This window comes from Pseudochaenichthys georgianus, chromosome 4 (assembly GCF_902827115.2).
Source record: "Pseudochaenichthys georgianus chromosome 4, fPseGeo1.2, whole genome shotgun sequence".
NCBI classification, from domain to species: domain Eukaryota; kingdom Metazoa; phylum Chordata; class Actinopteri; order Perciformes; family Channichthyidae; genus Pseudochaenichthys; species Pseudochaenichthys georgianus.
Window position 1 is genome coordinate 1,920,175 of NC_047506.1, and position 20,894 is coordinate 1,941,068.

General features: G+C 41.6%; 1 protein-coding gene across 1 annotated transcript in view; it reads right to left on the reverse strand.

Moving 5' to 3' along the window:
* tnfaip8l1 (tumor necrosis factor, alpha-induced protein 8-like 1) overlaps positions 1-20,237 on the reverse strand; it is a 34,382-nt gene extending 14,145 nt beyond the window's left edge. The window contains exon 1 of the mRNA XM_034080628.2: positions 19,661-20,237. The gene's annotated coding sequence lies outside the window, so the exon portion shown is untranslated. The remainder of the gene's footprint in view (positions 1-19,660) is intronic.
* Between the last annotated feature and the right edge of the window lie 657 nt (positions 20,238-20,894).

Here is a 20,894-nt window from a genome sequence, read left to right on the forward strand (position 1 = left end):
ATTTGGCCAAAACGAGAAATCTCAAGAAAAAAAGGGTCCTTGGAGGGAAGAAGAGCTCTGAGTGATGAAATGGTTTTCGATCAAGGAATCCTTTTTTTTGGGCGACTGTGCAGCATGAGAGTGGTTAGTGCCAGATCTAAATGGCCTGTGAAGTCTGGTGCTCAGGGACAGCCAGGCCAGCACTGACACAGCGTCTCCATAGTCTTTATAGAGGTGAAATCTTAACGGATTTAAGGCTGAATCAGACATGACAGCAATGAAAACTGCTGAGTGCAAGAATACACAGCCAACGCCTCGTGCAGAAATCAAACATCTGCGCTCTGATGAGTCTGTTTTCGCTTCGGCTGAGGATGAAAAACAAAGACAGATTGCAGCAGCGTAATTACTGCAGGCGGACAAGCCACACAATCATCAGCTCGAGTAAAACAAGACATGCAGGAAAACGCTAAGCAAACATGACTCATGGAAATGAAACTGGACCCTATACGGCAGTGATCACCAACTGGCGGCCCGCGGGCCACATCCGGCCCGTCAGACATTCTCATCCGGCCCGCACGACGGGGGTGACTGTGGCGTTGGCGGAGTGGTTACTTTTAGTTAGGCAGCAGCTGCGGGTCAGTAGGCTGCGTACTGCGAAACCTTCCCTGCCTTGAACAAGAATTGATCCTTCGTTGTGAAGAGTCTGGTTAATGCGGTCCGCACCACAGCAGTAGCCCCGCTGCGACAGAGTCCAACAGAGAGGCTGGAGCTGCGGGAGAGTAGCCTAGAAGCAGGGTTGGGTTGTAAGGGAAAACATAACGGCGTTACGTAATCAGAATACAAAAGTCAAGTAGGCTAACTGTATTCAGCTGGCGTTTCATATGAAAAACGAGTAATCTGATTACAGATACTTTCGTAAACCTGAAGTGAATACATTTTGGAATACTTATTGGTGGAAAAGTTTCCTCACAAAATGTAATATTCATTACCGGCAGAACTGTGTGCACACTGCACGGCGCTGCAGCATGTCTGTGAGAGAGAGAGATGCAGCGTGTCTGTGAGGCCCCGCCCCCGCACGCAGATGAGAGAGAGATCTCTTTTAAAATATATTGAAAGTAAGAAACGGAGATGGTTAGATAAATTGTGCAAGATAACCTTTATGGAGCATTTCTTTATTGTCGAGATGATGACATTTATAACGGGATCAAATCAAAGTGAATGGCCTGCTGCTGCTGAATGCATGGGGCAAGTGACTGGAAACAGTTTTAAAAGTTATTACATCGTTTCAGATAATAAATAATAATGATAATTCATTCTATTTAGGGGGTGCCTTTCAAAGCACCCAAGGACACCTTACAATGCATAACATATTCCAAGGAAAGGTTTTAAGACAGTACAAAGAATGCAGTCCGGGTGATGTTTTTGATGTGGGTGCAGATGAGAGGGAGCTGTCCAGAATGACACCAAGATGTTGTGTTTGAGTTCTTGATAAGCCATTAAAACAGTAACGTATACGTGTCTCCTGTTCTCCAAAACATATCCATCTGTTATGGAAAAAGAAAGTATTCCTAAAGTATTCTAAAAGTAATCTGAATACATTTTTAAGACACGTAACTGTATTCTGATTACTTTCAGAGCATGTATTCAGTAACTGATTACATTTACAAAGTAACCCTCCCAACCCTGCCTAGAAGTGATCGTTCGTTAGCGTGAAGAGTCTGCTAAGCTTTATGCGGTCCGCAATACCCGAGCGTGCTCCACTAGCACCCCCCCCCCCCCCCCACACACTTCAAGATTCTGGGCTATATAAAAATCGCTGGCCCGCGATAGTGTCTATTGGATACATTTTGGCCCTTGGACAAATGTAGTTGGTGATCCCTGCTATACGGGGTTAGATGGATGTCTGATGGCAGTGAGGGAGTCTGGGTAAAGTTCCCAGCCAGGGACGCTCACACCCTGCAGCAGGTGCAGACAGGAGGGATGGAGGTCAGAAAAAGACTGATTCAAGGTGGTGGAAAGAAAACCGATTTATGTAAGAGTCAAGATTCTTCTTCTCCTCTCCTATATTTTCCCCCACAAACAACCCAGATATTGCTACTGATGGAAAGTAATCCTGTCAGTGTCAATATTGTGTCAAGCTTTACTTCGTGATTTGGTGAAAAGCCACACAACATATCAGTTTTACAAGTTATAGTTTTGAAATTGGCCGATTTCTGAGAAAAAGAGGCAGCTAGCCTAACCAGTTTAAAGGGGCCGTATTCTGCTCATTTTAAGGTTCATATTAGTATTTTGTGCCTCTACTGTGACATGTCTCCAGGCTTTAAAGGTCACCTATCATGCTATTTTTAGGCAATAGCATCGGTCTCAGATATATACAAATATATAAAAAACTGTGTGTATGAAGTGTTTTGCTCAAAATACCAAACAGATCACCCATTCTAGCCACGCCTCATATCCCTCTATTTCACTTCCTGTTTCAAAAGTGCTGATTTGGGTATAAAGCTTTAAAAATTGATAACAATAAAACCCAGCAGCTACCGTCTAAACTAAATGCTGCCGTGATGAAACATATCCTGGATTATCAAGGATCTGAAACAGTCTGGAGCTCAAAGGCTTTCTCTCTTGCCGGTTATACCACAAGGTGAGTTCCTTTCTACTTCCTGCTTCTTCACACACATGCTCTCCAGTACAGGTTAGCTCTGAGTGTTAGCGATGCTAATGTAAACACCGACCATATTACGTCCAAAACAGTCGGGCATTGTTTCTGATAGCAACTTTCTGATTGGGCCGTGGGTCCACATTTCAGATATGACGTCATATCGGACGCAAATCTGGATCAGCTCCGTTGTTCCCCGTTTTTAGAGATTTGTGTACGGGGGTTTTATTTTTTGACGCTGCGTGAGTTCCCTGACACACCGGACACATATTTATGTATAAAAGACATCAACAAGTGCATTTTGCATGATAGGTCCCCTTTAATGTTCAAAAAGCTCTTTATTTGTCTCATACTGTCTGTGCTGCAGCACCTCTTTTCACCCTCTGTCTGAAACAAGAGCCCAGTCTGCTCTGATTGGTTAGCTGGCCGGCTCTGTTGTGATTGATCAACCACTTAGAGATGTCCCGCCCCTTAGCCTATCACGTACAATGTGTTGGAGCGCTAGCCAATAGAAACGTGAGTGTTTCCTAGCATAAAAGGGAGTCCAATGGAGGTGTTTCAGGCAGGGGGGAGTGTGTGGGAAATCCCCTCTGGAGGGAACACAGGGATTTTAGCCTTTGCAGACCATTTACATGCACAAAAACCTATTTAACACACTAGAGGAGAGGGCCCCAAAAAGCAGAATAGAGACTGTTTAATTCATGCAACAGGCAGATTTGTTATTCTTTTCTAAAACTTGAACTTAATGTCTTGACGTCACTGAGATTTAGGGACTACAACTAGTGTTTATTTGTTGAAGTTCAACTCTACGACAACACGGCACTTTGAATTGCCTTGTGTTGAAAGGTGCTTTATAAATAAACTTGCTTCTACAAACTGCATCAAGCTGCACGGCTAAACACTGTTATGTCTTGTTTCTTGTAAAATAGTGGATCCTTTAATCCTGAATCCTTCATATTTAAACAACCAAAGAAAGACATTTTACCAACCAATAGCACTGGTTGAACTGTTTCCAACTCATCAACTATTAAGAGGTCTCCAGAAGAAATTGCTTCTCTTCAAGTGGTCATAAGCTACATTTGATTCAGCCCTTCAAATCACAGAAGAAGGTAATCACCATTTTTAAAGAGCCCAAGAGGACAACAACAAACCCAAATACATGTTACGGAACCAGCTGCAGTTTTTAATCCATTACTGCTATATATAAAGACCGAAAAGAGCTCTCTACAGGAAAGCACATCCACAAAATCGACAAATACTACTCAACGTGAACATTTTGTTCCCCTTTGGCAGCTCGTATTTAGAGTAAATCCAACATGATGTGAGCGTGGCATTGGTTTTCTAAAGGCATACAGCCTCCTCGGCATCAATGCACTCACGTGTCCGTCAAACTGAAGCCGAGGTGTGACAGGTGAGAAGGAGCCAGAAATTGGATACACCTGTAGCTCCCGCCCACTCAAATGCACACCATCGTGCCTCACGAGCAAGAGGAGGCCACAGCAACCGAAAATAACCAAACTCTAAAACCTGCTGCCAATCTAGACAGCTTGGTGGCGCTGATAACAGCCAGAATAAGCCCAGAAAAGCAATAAAAACATGTTCTATGTTTAGCCACTAAAAGTTGCTGAAAAAAGATTTGGCAGAGAACTTTCAAGCAATTGGTTGAAGGTAGCAGAAAAGATTACTCGACTTTTATTTACTGATCATATTTCAGAAGCTTAAAGGTCCACTTATATACTGTTTTTCATCAATATATTACAGGTCTCAGATATATACAGAACATGTCTCTGATTGGCTGAAACACCAAACAGATCATTGCAGCATTACCCATAATCCCCTCTGTTTCAGCCCTGTTTCCAAAGTGCTGATTCTCTGTCTGTTACTTTAGATGAAGATAAGGAGCCCCTCCCCACGCCCCTCTGAGAGAGATTTGGTTACAAAGAACTCAATGGTGCTCGAGGAGATTCAGGTGGTAAGGGGGGGGGGGGGGTTACCTTGGTTGCTAATGGTTACACAAGCCAAAAAAGTGTGACTTCACAAAGTGGCCACAATTCAATCAGCTCATTTTCAGACCGGTTTTTATAGGTATAGGTCTTTGTTCCTGAAACTTTCAGAGTCTCTTTATTCAGAGGGGACACATGTTTATGTATAAAAATACAAAAAAGTAGATTTTGCATAATAAGGGACCTTCAAAGGGATTCAAATTAGTGCTGCAGCTAACAACTCATTTCACTAGTAAAGGTGGGGTAGGTAATTCACTTCAGAAACACTTTTTGTTATATTCCATGGAGTGCTCTTAACATCCCGATAGCAATGAATACATTAAATGCTTTGACAATAAATACATAAAAAAGTCATCAGTGGAAGCCGTGGCGTTGTAAAAAGCACGACCAATCATCTGAGCCGGCCCGGCTAAAGTAACTGGATGGCCTACCTGCCTGTCAGCCTTCCATCTGGGCACAAACTGATCTCGTGCCCTCATTGGTCATGTGCGCGTTCCTGTGTGTTGGAGGAGGGGCTCTGTGAGGAAGTCTGAAGAAAGGGGCAGATCTTTTCCGGCTGCGTACTTTCAAATTCTCGCGCACTCGAGCTGGTTTCTCCATTCTTACCCACCCTACCTTTAATTGGTAATAATCTGTCTACTTTATTTTCTTTAAATTAATGATTTTCTTTAACCGTCTATAAGATAGTGAAAAGCTAATATTGTAGGTTTGACTTTTTTCCTTTATTGTTTACATCTATTTTAGGCTGAAACAGTCTGGCTATTTCCAAAAAAATACGTAATGTTACCTCAATCAAGCTTTTAAAATTACGGGGGGGGGGAAACCGTCTCTGCACAGCCCAACACTTCAAAAATAGAACACACTGAAGTTACTAAATGTTTACTAAAAAATTCTTATACTTTTGACCTTCTCTTACAACTTATTTTCTTCTTCTGTTGTTTATGTTTGCACCATCGTACACCAAAGCAATTTCCTTGTATGATTCAACGTACCTGGCAATAAACTAGATTCCGATTCTATTGTCCACAGACTTTCCGTGACACTTCTAGTTGGTTCGTTGGTGGCAGCAGGAAATGTCACGACTTTCATATTCTGCAGGGATGAGTGGTCACATGGACGGTTGAACACTGTGACCCTGACAGAGAGGACTCCATCAGCTGAGAAAACCTCCAGAGCTGCCGGACGGAGAAGATTACTGAACACAGCTCCGTTTGTGAGGATTTACTGCTCTCCAAGTACGTCTCTGAGCAAATCATTATCATGCAATCACACAAACAACCGTATAATCTGCCCATCTGTAACCCCTTTTTACACCGCGTACTGCCAGGGATAGTTAGGGTGTTTTATACAGTGGATGGAGTCTTGCACACCCCCAGTTTTCAGAAAGCAGACTGGAAGTATAGCCTAGAGACATCGAAATATTGTGAATGCTATATTTAGAATATTTTCACAGCTTTACCTTGCAGCCCTCTAACAGGAAACTAAAGCATGCGCTCTTCAAAGCAACCTGACCCCATTGACACAAAAAGCCATTTCATCTTTGCATAATACAAGGGTGTCTGGTCTACTGCTGCCTCAAATGAGAAGCCAGTTTTATTTCTGACTTTGGTGAATCCGAACAAAGCAAAGTCACGCGATAACGATCAGAAACCCCTGTGTGTGCAACGGTCAAAGTACTTTTTAGTTTGTCAATGGAGTCTGTGGCTTCAGTTCCCACTCATAAATCGGAATAAGAATGCTTTGATAAATCCCAAGGAGAAATTAGGTTTTGTAACAGTTGCACCAGAATAACAAATGTACATAAACATATCAAGATGAAGTAGTGTGCAATACAAGTCATTGTCACCAAACTGACGCCAAAGAACCCGTCCCGACGGAACACGTCTGTTGTGTCGCCTCACGTCTCCTGCGTCTTGGCCAACAGTCGCACTGGAACACACCGCAAAGACTTCAGCCGACGGCCAAGTAGCACGTACGCACTGCGCATGCGTGAGTGGCAATAACTCTCCTTACCAGCAGGCGGCGGTAGTGTGTATTCGTCATTCAAAAGAGGACACAACCGGAAGACAGACTGCGTGATAACCGAGAGAAGAAGAACAGACTGCGTGATACAAACAACAACAAATGGCGTGTGTTCCATTTTCACTCTACAGCGAGAAGCTCACGGGGCTTTCCCGAAGATGGGTCGAGAGCTGGAGTTAAATGAAATCTCAGATTTGCCTTCTTAATAGTTTGTTTGGGTCCCTCACTTCCGTTTCGATTCTCATGCACTGATTCGCTAACAGCCAATCAGAGTGATTTCTTTGGCCGACGGCCTTTAGCCTTTAGCCTGCCGATTCGACATGTCGAATCTGCGGCGGAAGGTGTCGGCACGGCCGAAAAGACAAGACGGGGCGGGACACACCAATCTGAGTAGGGCAGGACGCTCATCGACGGCCAGACATCTATCGACGGCCGAAATCGGCTTGGTGTGTAAGGACCTTAAAAGGTGCTGTTTTAAGGTTAATTGGTGAGAATATTCTAATTAGAGCAAACAGTTAAATTGATTTTGATTTCTTTCATGTGTTGCTGCTGCCCTGGTCCACAATGCGTTTGTTATTTCTGTCTGTTGGAGCCATTCTTATCGCCTACTGTAGTTACCACACTGAAGTACATCACAACTCCTCTTCAAACAACCCAAACTTTCCTTTTAATTTATCCTTTTAAAGCTCCAAGACACACACCCTGTGACGGAGACGTCCTCCAGGGCGATGACCTTCACCATATGTCGCCCCCCCCCTCTCCCCATCTCCTCCCTCCTGCTGCTTCCTGCTGCTCGCAACTCTACAATAAAAAAAAAAATACTGAAATGGTCAAAACTACCTGAATACTATGAGTATCGCACACAGGCTCAAGTTAAGGATGCTGCTACCAACACGTTTCACTATTGAATAATCTGCACTAGATTTTTTTGTACATGAATGATCCATTCATTAATATTATTCTTTTTGGGGTGTTCCCTTTCCATGTAGTGTGTTCTATAGGCTTTAGTGCATGAAAATATGTCCCTCTTTAATCAACTAATCATGTCACCTCTAAAGAGACGGACCAGTCTGGAAATCCTAACAGTAACATCTGTCGTCCTATTGGAGCCCTGTGCAAAGGCTGTACAGGAAAAAGACTTTTGTTGATTCAACCGTGTGCTCAGATTTAACTGGTTACTTATTATATTTCTGTCCCCCAACTATCATTTCAACTCTAATATAAAAGACTTTCTAAACAATACAATGGGGCACTCAATCAACATGATAAGCATCTTAAAGGAAGTGTTTACTGCAGGGCTGTTGAACTGGATTAAATGTTATTTCACTGAGCACACAGTACTTTCAACGTTGTGTTTGCTTTTGCTGTTGAACTCCCACGAATAAAAGGTGGCTAAAAAAAAAAGAAGTGAAGTCTACAACCATTACCATCTTTTCCAAAGCCGGTTTTGAATAAAAGCATCACAACATTTCACAAAATAACGAGAAAACTGTGGTCCCCTGAGGGAAAGTTAAAAAAAAAAACGAAGGCATTACGGATGTCATTAAATGAATTGTTATCAGGAAAATCTGAAAACGTCTTTCTCCGCAGATTCTCTCCCAGCTGTATGATATAACCCGTTGCCAATTTCAGAAACAATAGACAGTCCTGGCTGTTATATAAGGAACATCCGTGCTTTGAGTTCACACACAAGGACAAGTAAACGCTCCACTGTGAGGGAAACAACAGCAGGATATCAGGATGCCACAATTTCATCAACTTTTGTAGTGTTTGTCTCGCTCTTCTCTCGAGATGCTGCACAGCAGTGACTGCTAATAAGAGAGGTGACTATTGTATACGACAGGCGAGTGTGTCTGCATAATGGCTCTTTGTGCACACCGACATGAGAGCCATAATTACATCCGAACAGATACAGTGGGGCAAAAAAGTATTTAGTCAGCCACCAATTGTGCAAGTTCTCCCACTTAAAAAGAAGAGGCCTGTAATTTTCATCCTAGGTACACCTCAACTATGAGAGACAAAATGAGAAAAAAAAAATTCCAGAAAATCACAGAGGTCAAACATTTTCTGTTAGTCTTCACAAGGTTTTCACACACTGTTGCTGGTATTTTGGCCCATTCCTCCATGCAGATCTCCTCTAGAGCAGTGATGTTTTGGCGCTGTCGCTGGGCAACACAGACTTTCAACTACCTCCAAAGATTTTCTATGGGGTTGAGATCTGGAGACTGGCTAGGCCACTCCAGGACCTTGAAATGCTTCTTACGAAGCCACTCCTTCGTTGCCCGGGCGGTGTGTTTGGGACCATTGTCATGCTGAAAGACCCAGCCACGTTTCATCTTCAATGCCCTTGCTGATGGAAGGAGGTTGTCACTCAAAATCTCACGATACATGGCCCCATTAATTCTTTCCTTTACACGGATCAGTCGTCCTGGTCCCTTTGCAGAAAAACAGCCCCAAAGCATGATGTTTCCACCCCCATGTTTCACAGTAGGTATGGTGTTCTTTGGATGCAACTCAGCATTCTTTCTCCTCCAAACACGTCTAGTTGAGTTTTTACTAGAGATGTCCCGATCCGATCACGTGAGCGGGGATCGGAGCCGATCACGTGATTTTCCAAAAATCGGGGATCGGGATTTTTTTATTTTTTTTTATTATTATTTAATGTTAAAAAACAAAAATGACCATGTTCATGTCTTAAAGTCATCCTGAGGACTTAGTTTTGGTTTAAAATTACACAACATCATGTATGTGTTGCTTTCTTTGGGCTTGTTTTCATAGACCTGGTGTCTTATTCCTCTGAAATCTGGCAACAGAGTGGGCGCAGAGTCTAATAGTAGCAGTAAGCTAACGAGAGGCTACGTTCAGCTGGTGACTCGGGAGTCGGGACAGAGAAAATGTCAGGAGTTTGAAAGTATTATAAAATTGAAAGCGAAGGCAGTGTAACAGCCAGATGCAATGTTTGCAAGGCAGAGGTTCCGCGTGGTGAAAAGAACAGAGCTACGTTCAACACGACCAATCTAATACGCTACCTGAGAAACAAACACCAACAACAACACGGCGAGTACACAGCGGCCACTCAGGTAACGGCACTGAAGCAACCGACACTTTCAGAGACTTTTAAAAGGAAAGAGAAACTGCCCCAGAACAGTGAGAAGGCCAAAACAATAACAGCCAAGATAGCTGAATTCATCGCGTTGGATGACCAGCCGTTATCTGTTACCTTTTTTTTCTCTTAATGCATTGCATAAAGATCGGATCGGGAAAAATCGGTATCGGCAGATTGTCAAAATCAAATGATCGGAAGCAAAAAAAGGTGATCGGGACATCCCTAGTTTTTACCAAAAAGTTCTTTTTTGGTTTCATCTGACCATATGACATTCTCCCAATCCTCTTCTGGATCATCTAAATGCTCTCTAGCAAACTTCAGACGGGCCTGGACATGTACTGGCTTAAGCAGGGGGACACGTCTGGCACTGCAGGATTTGAGTCCCTGGCGGCGTAGTGTGTTACTGATGGTAGCCTTTGTTGCTTTGGTCCCAGCTCTCTGCAGGTCATGAACTCGGTCCCCCCGTGTGGTTCTGGGATGTTTGCTCACCGTTCTTGTGATCATTTTGACCCCACGGGGTCAGATCTTGCGTAGAGCCCCAGATCGAGGGAGATTATCAGTGGTCTTGTATGTCTTCCATTTTCTAATAATTGCTCCCACAGTTGATTTCTTCACACCAAGCTGCTTACCTATTGCAGATGCAGTCTTCCCAGCCTGGTGCAGGTCTACAATGTTGTTTCTGGTGTCCTTTGACAGCTCTTTGGTCTTGGCCATAGTGGAGTCTGGAGTGTGACTGTTTGAGGTTGTGGACAGATGTCTTTTATACTGATAACGAGTTAAAACGGGTGCCATTAATACAGTTAACGAGTGGAGGGCAGAGGAGGCTCTTAAAGAAGAAGTTACAGGTCTGTGAGAGCCAGACATCTTGTTTGTTTGTAGGTGACCAAATACTTATTTTACCGAGGAATTTACCAATTAATTCATTAAAGATCCTACAATGTGATTTCCTGGATTCTTTTCCCCCATTCTGTCTCTCATAGTTGAAGTGTACCAAGGATGAAAATTACAGGCCTCTCATCGTTTTAAGTGGGAGAACTTGCACAATTGGTGGCTGTCTAAATACTTTTTTTGCCCCACTGTATGTGAGACATGCATGCTTTGTAGATCTTTGCATGACGGTATATGCTGCAGTGACTTTGTAATCCTCCCACACAGTCATCATCTGTGCAGATCTGCAGAGAATCGGCCTATAAGTGCTCAGACACCAGGCCCCATCCTCCACTTCTTTAACAGTTTTCTCAGATCTGCCATGCGCCAGCTGAACAATTAATAATTAACACATCAGCATAATGGATGGGGGATTAATAATTCAGCCTCGCCGATTTGGACTGAAATAGACCGGAGGCTAAGGATGAGTCGGTGCAACAGGTCGGGGCAGAGATGAGGGGAAAAAGGGTGAAGTGCCAAAATAAAAACGAGGACAGTGACTGTGAGCGGATGCTGTTAATTTAGGAACATCAGTCAGTGTTAAGCATGCAAAATAAGACTGGGAATACAGTCGCTGCTGCCTGAGGGCCAGCACAACACGCACAGTGAAAACATTTGTTCTAGCATTAACATTATGTTGTTTTATGGTAAGCTCAGTTGAAATAGCACACAAGGATTAACAAAGAATAAAGGGCAGTCCATTCACTTTCACAAGCGTTTCCCTTTACATTCCACTTTACTTCAAGGATTTATAGACCACACAATGAATCTATAATGACAACAATTGTTATTAGCTGGGCTGTTGCAAATGTACAGTCCAAAACCAACGATATCCAGGGGCCTTATTAAGCTTTTCCTGTTTCCTGTTGTAGGTTTTAAAAAGCCTCCATTTCAATCCTTTGTTTACGTCCGGAACACAGAGACATCACAGTGTAACACTCCTGCTTCTGTTGGCTAGCGCTCCAACACATCGTACGTATTCGTAAGGCTAAGGGGGCGGGACATCTCTAAGCGGTTGGAAAATCTCAACAGAGCCTGCCAGCTAACCAATCAGAGCAGACTGGGCTCTGGTTTCAGACAGAGGGTGAAAAGAGGTGCTGCAGCACAGGCAGTATGAGAACAATAAAGAGCTGTCTGAGCATGGAGACATGTAGAGACACTACATACAAATATGAACCTGAAAAAGAGCAGATTATGTCCTCTTTAAATATGCTATAAAACAGAAAAGCAGCAAATCCATACAGCTGAGACCAAGAAAAGTTTGGCATCTTTGCTTGAAAACTTGCTAAAACAATGATTAAATAGTCAAGATAGTTAATCATGAATCTACAAGTAAATTAAATAAAAATGTCCATGTTATTTAACCTGTGTCTCAAGCTGGCGTATCACTTTCACAAGTATCACTTTGAGTGCGAGGTCCAAGTTTTAATGACATATTATTAGCAGTATAATTAGCAGCACTGCACCTAATGCCAGACATAATCAAGGTGCTAACCGGTGCTTGAGCTATGAAGGATGTCTGAGACTGTGACATTTTAATTAAGGACATAAGCGCAGGGCACATTAAGAGCCATTTTATTCACCTCAAGCCTCCAGAGAGCGTCATTTGTTAACTGGGTCAATGGAGGGGCGACACCACAGCAGTGGTGGAAAGTTACCAAGTACATTTACTCAAGTATTGTGCTTGAATGCAAATTGGAAGGACTTGTAAATTACTTGAGTATTTCCATTTTGTGCTCCATCCATCCATCTTCTCCCGCTTATCCGTGGTCGGGTCGCGGGGGTATCAGTTCCAGCAGAGAGCCCCAAACTTTCTTTTCCCCTCATCAAGCAGCTCTGACTGGGCGCTCCCAAGGGCGCTCCCAAGGGCGCTCCCAGGCCAGCGAAGAGATATAATCCCTCCACCTGGTCCTAGGTCTACCCCTTGGTCTCCTCCCAGCTGGACGTGCCTGGAACACCTCCCTAGGGAGGTGCCCAGGTGGCATCCTAACTAGGTGCCCGAACCACCTCAACTGGCTCCTTTCGACGCGAAGGAGGAGCGGCTCAACTCCGAGCGGCTCAACTCCGAGTCCCTCCCTGATGACCGAACTTCTCACCTTATCCCTAAGGGAGACACCAGCCACCCTGCGGAGGAAACCCATCTCGGCCGCTTGTATCCGCGATCTCGTTCTTTCGGTCATGACCCATCCTTCATGACCATAGGTGAGGGTAGGAACGAACATGGCCCAGTAGACAGAGAGCTTTGCCTTCTGGCTCAGCTCCCTTTTCGTCACAACGGTGCGGTAAAGCGACTGCAGTACCGCTCCCGCTACTCCGGCCCATCTCACGCTCCATTGTTCCCTCACTCGAGAACAAGACCCCGAGATACTTGAACTCCTTCATTTGGAGTAAGGACATGTTGTGTTCCTCAAACGCAATTTTTTTTATACTTTAAGTGCATTTTGATATGGTTTTGGTATTACTTTTTTTTGCACTACTTTATCTATAATGCTGCCACTTGTTTTACTTTAGAAAAGATTATTATGTGTACAAGTTAGTCTACTAGTTTATTTTTATCTATTCTGTCCCCTTCACTGTAACAATATAAATGCTCCTACTATGGGACAGATAAAGGATTTCTCATTTACACTAAGTATCATCTCCAAAAGGAGAACATTTAATTTATATTACAGTGTGGTTTGAGCACTTTTAATGGAGCAAAGGATCTGAATACTTCTTCCACCACTGACCAGCAGGAATGGAAAGCATTCAGTGGAAACGGAAAGCACTTTACTTTGTGACTAATAAATGACGCCGGTCTAATCTCGAATGATTAGCAGAAAGGTCCGTGTCTCATTTTAAAACAATGCCGTGATGTTTGCAGGACATGCGGCTCTGCTCTTTCAGACGAGGCCACATGAGTGTTTCGGGTTTCCAGGGAAACTGGAGGCCACCTGATTGCTCGGCTGAACTTTGCAGCATAGTAAAAAGCAGATCAACACCTTTCTGGTTTTGTCCGGGGAGTTACCATGGCGTCTCTCCAGTGTCTCCAGCAATACCACTGCGATTTCAAGCCTTTCATAAAACGGCATAGGGGTGGGAAGTATGGCAACCTGACTATTGTCTATTGAGAAAGACACTGGAAAGCAGGGATCTACAGTTACACTGAAATATACATAGAGCAGGCTCACTAAATCCTGCCATTGAAGGGCAATTATCGTATATCATTATTATTATTTCTTGTCTTGCAGAAACACAATGCACTGAGACAATAATGAAGCTGTTGTGAAGCACAAAGCTATGATTAATGATGAAAAGCTAATATTCATTAAAACCAGTCAAGGATGAAATCTAAAAACAAAAAGGACTTTTATTGTAATTCTATATTTCCATGCCAATGGACATCAAATGGATTATTTTAGGGCTAATGATTATAGTTTTTTCATTATCAATTATCATATGAATGAGCTGACTCATCATTTATACAACAAAATGGCGAAAAATAGTTTTAAAATAGGAAGACTAAAACCCAAAAATATTCTACATACAATGAAGATATTGGTTCTTTTCAAAGGAGCCTCATGCCAAAAATGTCATTTAACTTCTGGTTAATGCTGCTTTCAGCCAATCAAATATGGAGATATTCAGCTTTTCCCTGTTTGATATTATAATAAAGCAAATACTTTTGGGGTTTTTGACTGACAAAAAACGCATTAAAAGACATTACCTTGGACTATAGGAAATCTGGATGAACATTTTTCACCATTTCTGATTATATAGTCCAAACAATTATGTATAATGAAATTAATCAGTGTTACCATATCGTCGATTTACTGTCCAAATCCCAAAGATATTCACATACCTTTGATAAATACAGTTAAGTGGCTGAAACTAGCCAACGTTTGGCATTTTGCTTGAAAAATGGCTGAAACTAGTTGATCGAAAATCAAAAGAGTCGCTGCTTAATACATTCATGGATTAAAAAAAAGTGATATGGTATTTAGTCTGTGTCTTAAGGAACATTGGCCGAAACAATTGAATACAGAAGTAGTTTCAATGCATTTTTCAGCTCAATGGTTGTCAGCAATGCTTCCAACAACACGGACACAAAGACGCCTTGGCAACTTGAACAGGGACGGTTAAGAATCACCATATGGCTTCACCACTGATGCACTCGCAGGGAGAGGCAGTGAGTCCTGATCCAAGGCTGCAATTCATCCGACATGTGTGTGGAGGCAGTGCATGATAATGTGGGCCATTACCTGCCAGAGCCCGGCTGCACACTGAAGCCATTCATCCTCACTCAAAGCTTTACAAAGTAAACACAGCAACGTGTTACAAAACATATCAGTGTTTGCAAAACACATGTCTTCAGTCTCAGTCTGGAAACTCAGACACTGGAGCCACATACAAGCGTAATAGGCATTTAAACTAGCAGGGAGGAAAGTCTAGTCAGTTTAGTTCTTAGAAGTACTTTATTTCTTAAGAAATGGTAAGTTGTGAACTTCAACATGGATGTTAAACATACGATTATTGCATCATTATATGTTCTATGTATGGTGCTCTTGAAGAAGTGTAGTCTCTTATCGGGGGGGTAGTGGTGGTCTAATGGATAGTGAGGTGGGCTGCAGATCGGAAGGTTCTGAGTTCAAATCCCGCCTGGAACACCACCACTAGTGTGCCCTTGAGTAAGGCACTTAGCCCTCAGTTACTCCAGGGAGAATGTCCCTGTAATTGGTAATTGTAAGTCGCTTTGGATAAAAGCGTCAGCTAAATGAAATGTAATGTAATCCAATTACTGCAAAAGACGGAGATCATATATATTGAGGCTATTGTATAAAAGGTAGAAATAAGTATGCAAACTACAATTTTAAATATGTTTTCTTATAAGATTCAGCAAAGATGGTGGAAAGTCCAGCAAAAGGTCTGAAGTTGAGATGCAATGAAAGATTTCCAAACATTGCTTTCATATGACACCAAATATGGTTATCTATTCTGCAATGTTTTTCATGACTATCAATACAACATAAACCTAATAAATCAGTTAAGCCCCGAGCCTGTTTTTCAGACCTCAGGCTCAAAAATGACATTCCCAGAACAAATGACCATAACTAGGCTTCTAAAAAGGGGTACATTAATAATCTTTTTTCTCAAAGCGATGATAAACCTGTGAGTTGGATGTAGAAAAGTCAGAATCAATATAGAATTTTTTTATTTTAAAGTAAATTCAGATTGAACATAGTAAAACATTTTAAAATATAGTGTCCGTCCAAAATAAAACCATTACTTATAGTGAAAACCACTCTTGAGTGATGGGATCGGAGACTAAAAGCTTTAGGAATCCAAACTATAACATATAATAAGCACCCTGTATCAAGATTGATGCAAAACAAGTGACATTTGACCTTTTTAGAGAAATAAAAAAATAAAAAACACTTCTGGGTGCATTTGGGTGCATTTGCCATATCTCTGGAACCCCTCGGTCGATTTTGATGATTGACACCTCGTTTGAACCGTTAGAGCCAATAGAATCCTAAATCCATCTAAACATTACCCATTGGTGAATGAGTGATGCGCAGCCAGAATGCCCAAAACCGGAAGCTGTCATACACTCTCGTAGCTATCATAGCAGCTATATATGAAAACTCCGTTATTGACATAAATATGAAGATGGATATCAGTAATCATTTCAAAGTGACACGGACACATTGGATTAACCTTCAGCAGCGTTTTGCCATTGAACACAACTTTTGATCAGAAACAGCAAAAGGTAAGACATATTTGTAGTTTTTGCTCCGTGTTGTGGGTTTGCTTCCCCTGCCACGAGCTTTGGTCGCACAGTGATGATACTTATGTTTCTAGAATCTGTGGGATCTCAGCTTTAATCTGATATCTTGTTTGTGCAGATCCGATAAGTAATAAGGATATTTTACCGTGAGTTCTGTGCTAAGTGCGTTAGCATTTTTTCGCTCAGGGCTAATTCAGAAGCTTGGTATCCTTGTGTTTCGTTTATCTAAAAATTGTTAATATTGTCTGATAGCAGAGTTTCTTCCCGTTAAGTGGGTATGATGACACATTCATACTTTGTTAAATGTTAAGAAGCCCTCCGACGCGGTTTCTTCCAAGATGTTGCATTTCGCCCAACATGGGCAAAACGGGGCATGGGGCTTAACTGGATAAGCAACCTTCACTGTTTTCCACATCCACTTCCTGCTGATGGGAGTTGGTTATATTGGAACTGAATAGAGAACCGCAGTGACGCGTCCTAAAACCCGGAAGTAAGTTAGCATTTTTACCACGTCCGGTTCCTTCGATAAAAAGCAATGCATTTCTCCATCGGATTTTGGAAAATAGCTCCAAATAAGGTCTGTGGTTGAGACGCATTGAAGAGACAGATCACGTTTTGTTCTACGACATTAAATACATCAGCAGTGACTCCGCTGGTGATTTCTGAAGAGTTTACGTGTCTGAAAAACGATGGTTGTTACCAAGTGGCTGAATAGGACTACAGATGTTGTGGAGGCCGTTTTACATCATTACACCGAACACGTAAACACTCCTCTAAGTTAGTTTCTGTTCTGCTTGAAAGCAAGTCCCTGCCTCCTGCAAAGTGTTCAAACAAACACTTCAACTCGTTCCATTTACAATCTGTGTGTTTGAATATGGATCTGAAGTTGGCGTGACGTTGAAGCAGCGACCCTGCTGTAGTTCGTTTATAGCATAACATTAGCATTTTGCGACTAGATTTATGCTTCGAAAATTATAAAAGTAGGGTAGACATGTGGATATTATCCGGCTGAACAAAACGTGATCCGTCTCTTAAATGTGTTTCAACCACAGACCTGATTTCGAGCTATTTTCCAAAACCCTATGGAGAAATTGCATGGCGTTTTTGACGAAGGAACCGGAAGAAGTTTACATCCGGGTTTTAGCACTGCGGTTCTCCATTTTGGACAATACATTAAATAAAACTAAGAGCGACATTTTATCCTCCTTGGACCCAGCCCATTGAAAATGTCCACTGTAGTGGACATTTTGTTAACATGCATCTCCTTTTACTCTTTTGAGTTACTCTATCAATCCCTCATGCTGTACAGAGGACATCCTGGTCTTTCCAGTGATATGTCATTGGTTAAAATTGCATGCTGGGAAGTTCCTCTTTCTTTTCATCCAAAATGGCTGGCATACGAAAAACAAAATTGTATCAGCAGGAGAAGAAGTCAAATATTGTTGAATAATTGTCATTTTACCATGAAAATCATATATATTCTTGTTTATTAACATGAGAGGAACTATATAATTAGTTAGCAATTAAATAATTCAAGTTTTCAAATAACAACCCTTTTAAAAATGTCCATTCTAGTGGACGTCAGGACCGTCTTCATGGTCTTTATGACTCAATATTGTTGCAGGAGACGGAACTGAAGCAGACATTTTCTGTACCAGATAGTTCAGGGAGATTACGATGTTGAGCTCTCAGGTGATGAGAGAGATGAGGCTTTCACACCTGGGATAGAAGAGGGTCAAGAAGAAGGGGGGGAAGATGCAGGATGCTCCATGAGCGCACAGATACATAGAGACAGATAGGGACGAGCTGGAAAGACATGACCCCCTGTGGGCCAAGAGTAGCACATATGTCTTATTGTTGTTGTTTTTAAGTGGAGCCATGAAAAATGAGAATAGCCTCAGGAATGCAAGCTTTGTTTCTGTGAGCAGGTCAAATGGAGACCACATCCATAAAGCTAGTCAAGATGACCCTACAGCCCGTGCCGACTGGAGTCAATGAGGTACTTTCCCACTACATTGACTACAAAGTCTTTGAAGTTCTGGAAAGATTCACCAAAAACCAAGCTAGTTTTGTATTGACCAAATAAACAGCAATGTTCAGATCAATTACTTATTCATGTTTTAAATAAAGGTGAATGTATTCTTGTATTAATATCACTCTATAACCATAATACGTTACATAGTCCATCTGTTAATTTTGGCTGTATTTTCAAACTAATATGGTCCCGACGTCCTCTACAGTGGACATACTGTAACAATTGCAAGATGTTTTTTTAATCCTAAATAGGTAGGAAATCACAACCAAAAAAAAGGAAATTGGAAGACACTTTTTTTCCTCGGGTCCCAGGAGGATATGTTATATTTCTTACATCCCTTGATAATGGTGCCTAATTGTAATATATGTGGGTAGCCAATCGTCTACTCATTGACAATTCACCTAAACATAAACAATGTGTAAAGAAAGTGAGACAATAATCAACCATAAAAAAAGAAATGCCCACTACCTTGATAATCCAAAACCCATGCAAGCAATATTGTGTTGTGTAATATTTCCCCTCACTACCTACATTTGGTTTCTCTTTTGGATGTCTGTATACTGTGATAATGTGACATAATAATTGACAAAATATATACAAAAAATACAAAAAGTCCAAAACCCAAGGTGTAATGACACAAAACAGAGAAGCTGTTAAAATATGCCAAGAAAACGAAATTAATGAATACTCAAACATAGTTAATATATCTATTTAAGTGTAGGCTATACAAGATCACAATAGTTTCTTAAAATTGACACAAAGACACCCTTTTCATGGGTTAACAACACCCTTAATGTCAAACTAGTCAAACTTGGATTTTGTTTCCAACAGGTTGACTAACTGACATTCTTGACCGTTACTTCCGCTAACTTCGTAGTAAAAATAAAGCCTGTCACAGAAAGATATGTAAGCTAGCAAACAAAACGTAGTTACATGAAGCTAATATACGTTTTAAACCGTGAAAAAGTGGCTTAAAATGACCAAAATAAACATGATAACGGGCTAATAATGTGGGTGTGATTTGACCACACAGGCCTCTGATGTTAGGCGACCGTTAATGTCAGTTTACGAGACCTTACATTTAAAACGACTCGACCGTTAGTGTCAGTTTATGAGATGTTACATTTAAAACTACTCGACCGTTAAGAGGGCATGATGGACTCACCTCAGCGGGACTCAGGAGAAAGGTAAGCCGACAAGAAGACACCTAAATCGGATTTAAATCTCAAGTTTTCATCCTGGCAACGCAGGGAAAGTCACTTCATGTTTGTTTGTTCGCTTGTTTTTCCTCGGATTAAAAAAAAGCAGCACCCTCCCGGCAGCTCCTTCTTGTTTCGAGTATCAAAGTGTGAATTATTGAAAGACTGTTTCTTCTGCTGCACCGTGAGATCGGTTACAACTTGTAACCCGAATCCTCCTCCTACTCCTTGCGGAAAAAAAAAGTTTCAAACTTGAGGGCGACCTGGAAATCAACAGATTGATGTTGGCTTGGACCAATGAAGGAGCAACAAGGGGGAGTGGACCAGCCCCAATCAAGCCGAAAAGAAAGGGCCATTTACAGCCAGGACGTTCCCTGCCCCCATCTGGGTTTTCAGTAATTATCCCAGTCCCCCAGACCCAAGACTGAGAAGTTCCCAGAGGAAATGGTGCTCAGGGAACAATGAGCAGGAACTGTGGGAGCAGTTATTCTGTCATGCAATACATGATAAACTGACTTGCTAAGGTACACAATCAGACATGACAACAGAAAAGGGTTAGCCACTTTGCACTGTTTTTCATTTCTATCATGACATAAAACACCTGATATGCAACCTTAACTGTCATCAGTGTTATAATTAAACAGGTATGTACTGAGGTACTGTAAAAAAAATGAGGTACTTTTACCTAACTTGAGAACTATTTACACAAGATGTCTCTTTATGTAATTATACTTTTACTCCCCTACATTTATTTTACATATTTTGTAGGTGCTTTGCAGATTTTGGTGATTGATACAAAATGCAAATGGTATAATGATAAACTTACTTCTGAAGGTACATATGCAGACAGGATAACAGAAGCCGTTGTTGCATTGTTTATTATAACTATTGTCAAATAACTATACACCTGATGTGCAACCTTTACTGTCATCGGTGGTGTAACTACTGTACTGTACGTATTTTACTTGAGTATTTTCACAAGATACTACTTTATATTATTATAGGTTATGTTATCCAGTGGTGTATAACATATTTCAAGTGCAACATTGAAGTGAGGAATAAATGCACCAATTACTGTAATACAATAATACAAAAATATCCGTTGCTCAAAATGTAAATTTTGCATAACGAGTACTTTTACTTAAGCACAATTTCGAATGCAGGACTTTGACGTGTAACTTACTATTTTACACTGTAGTA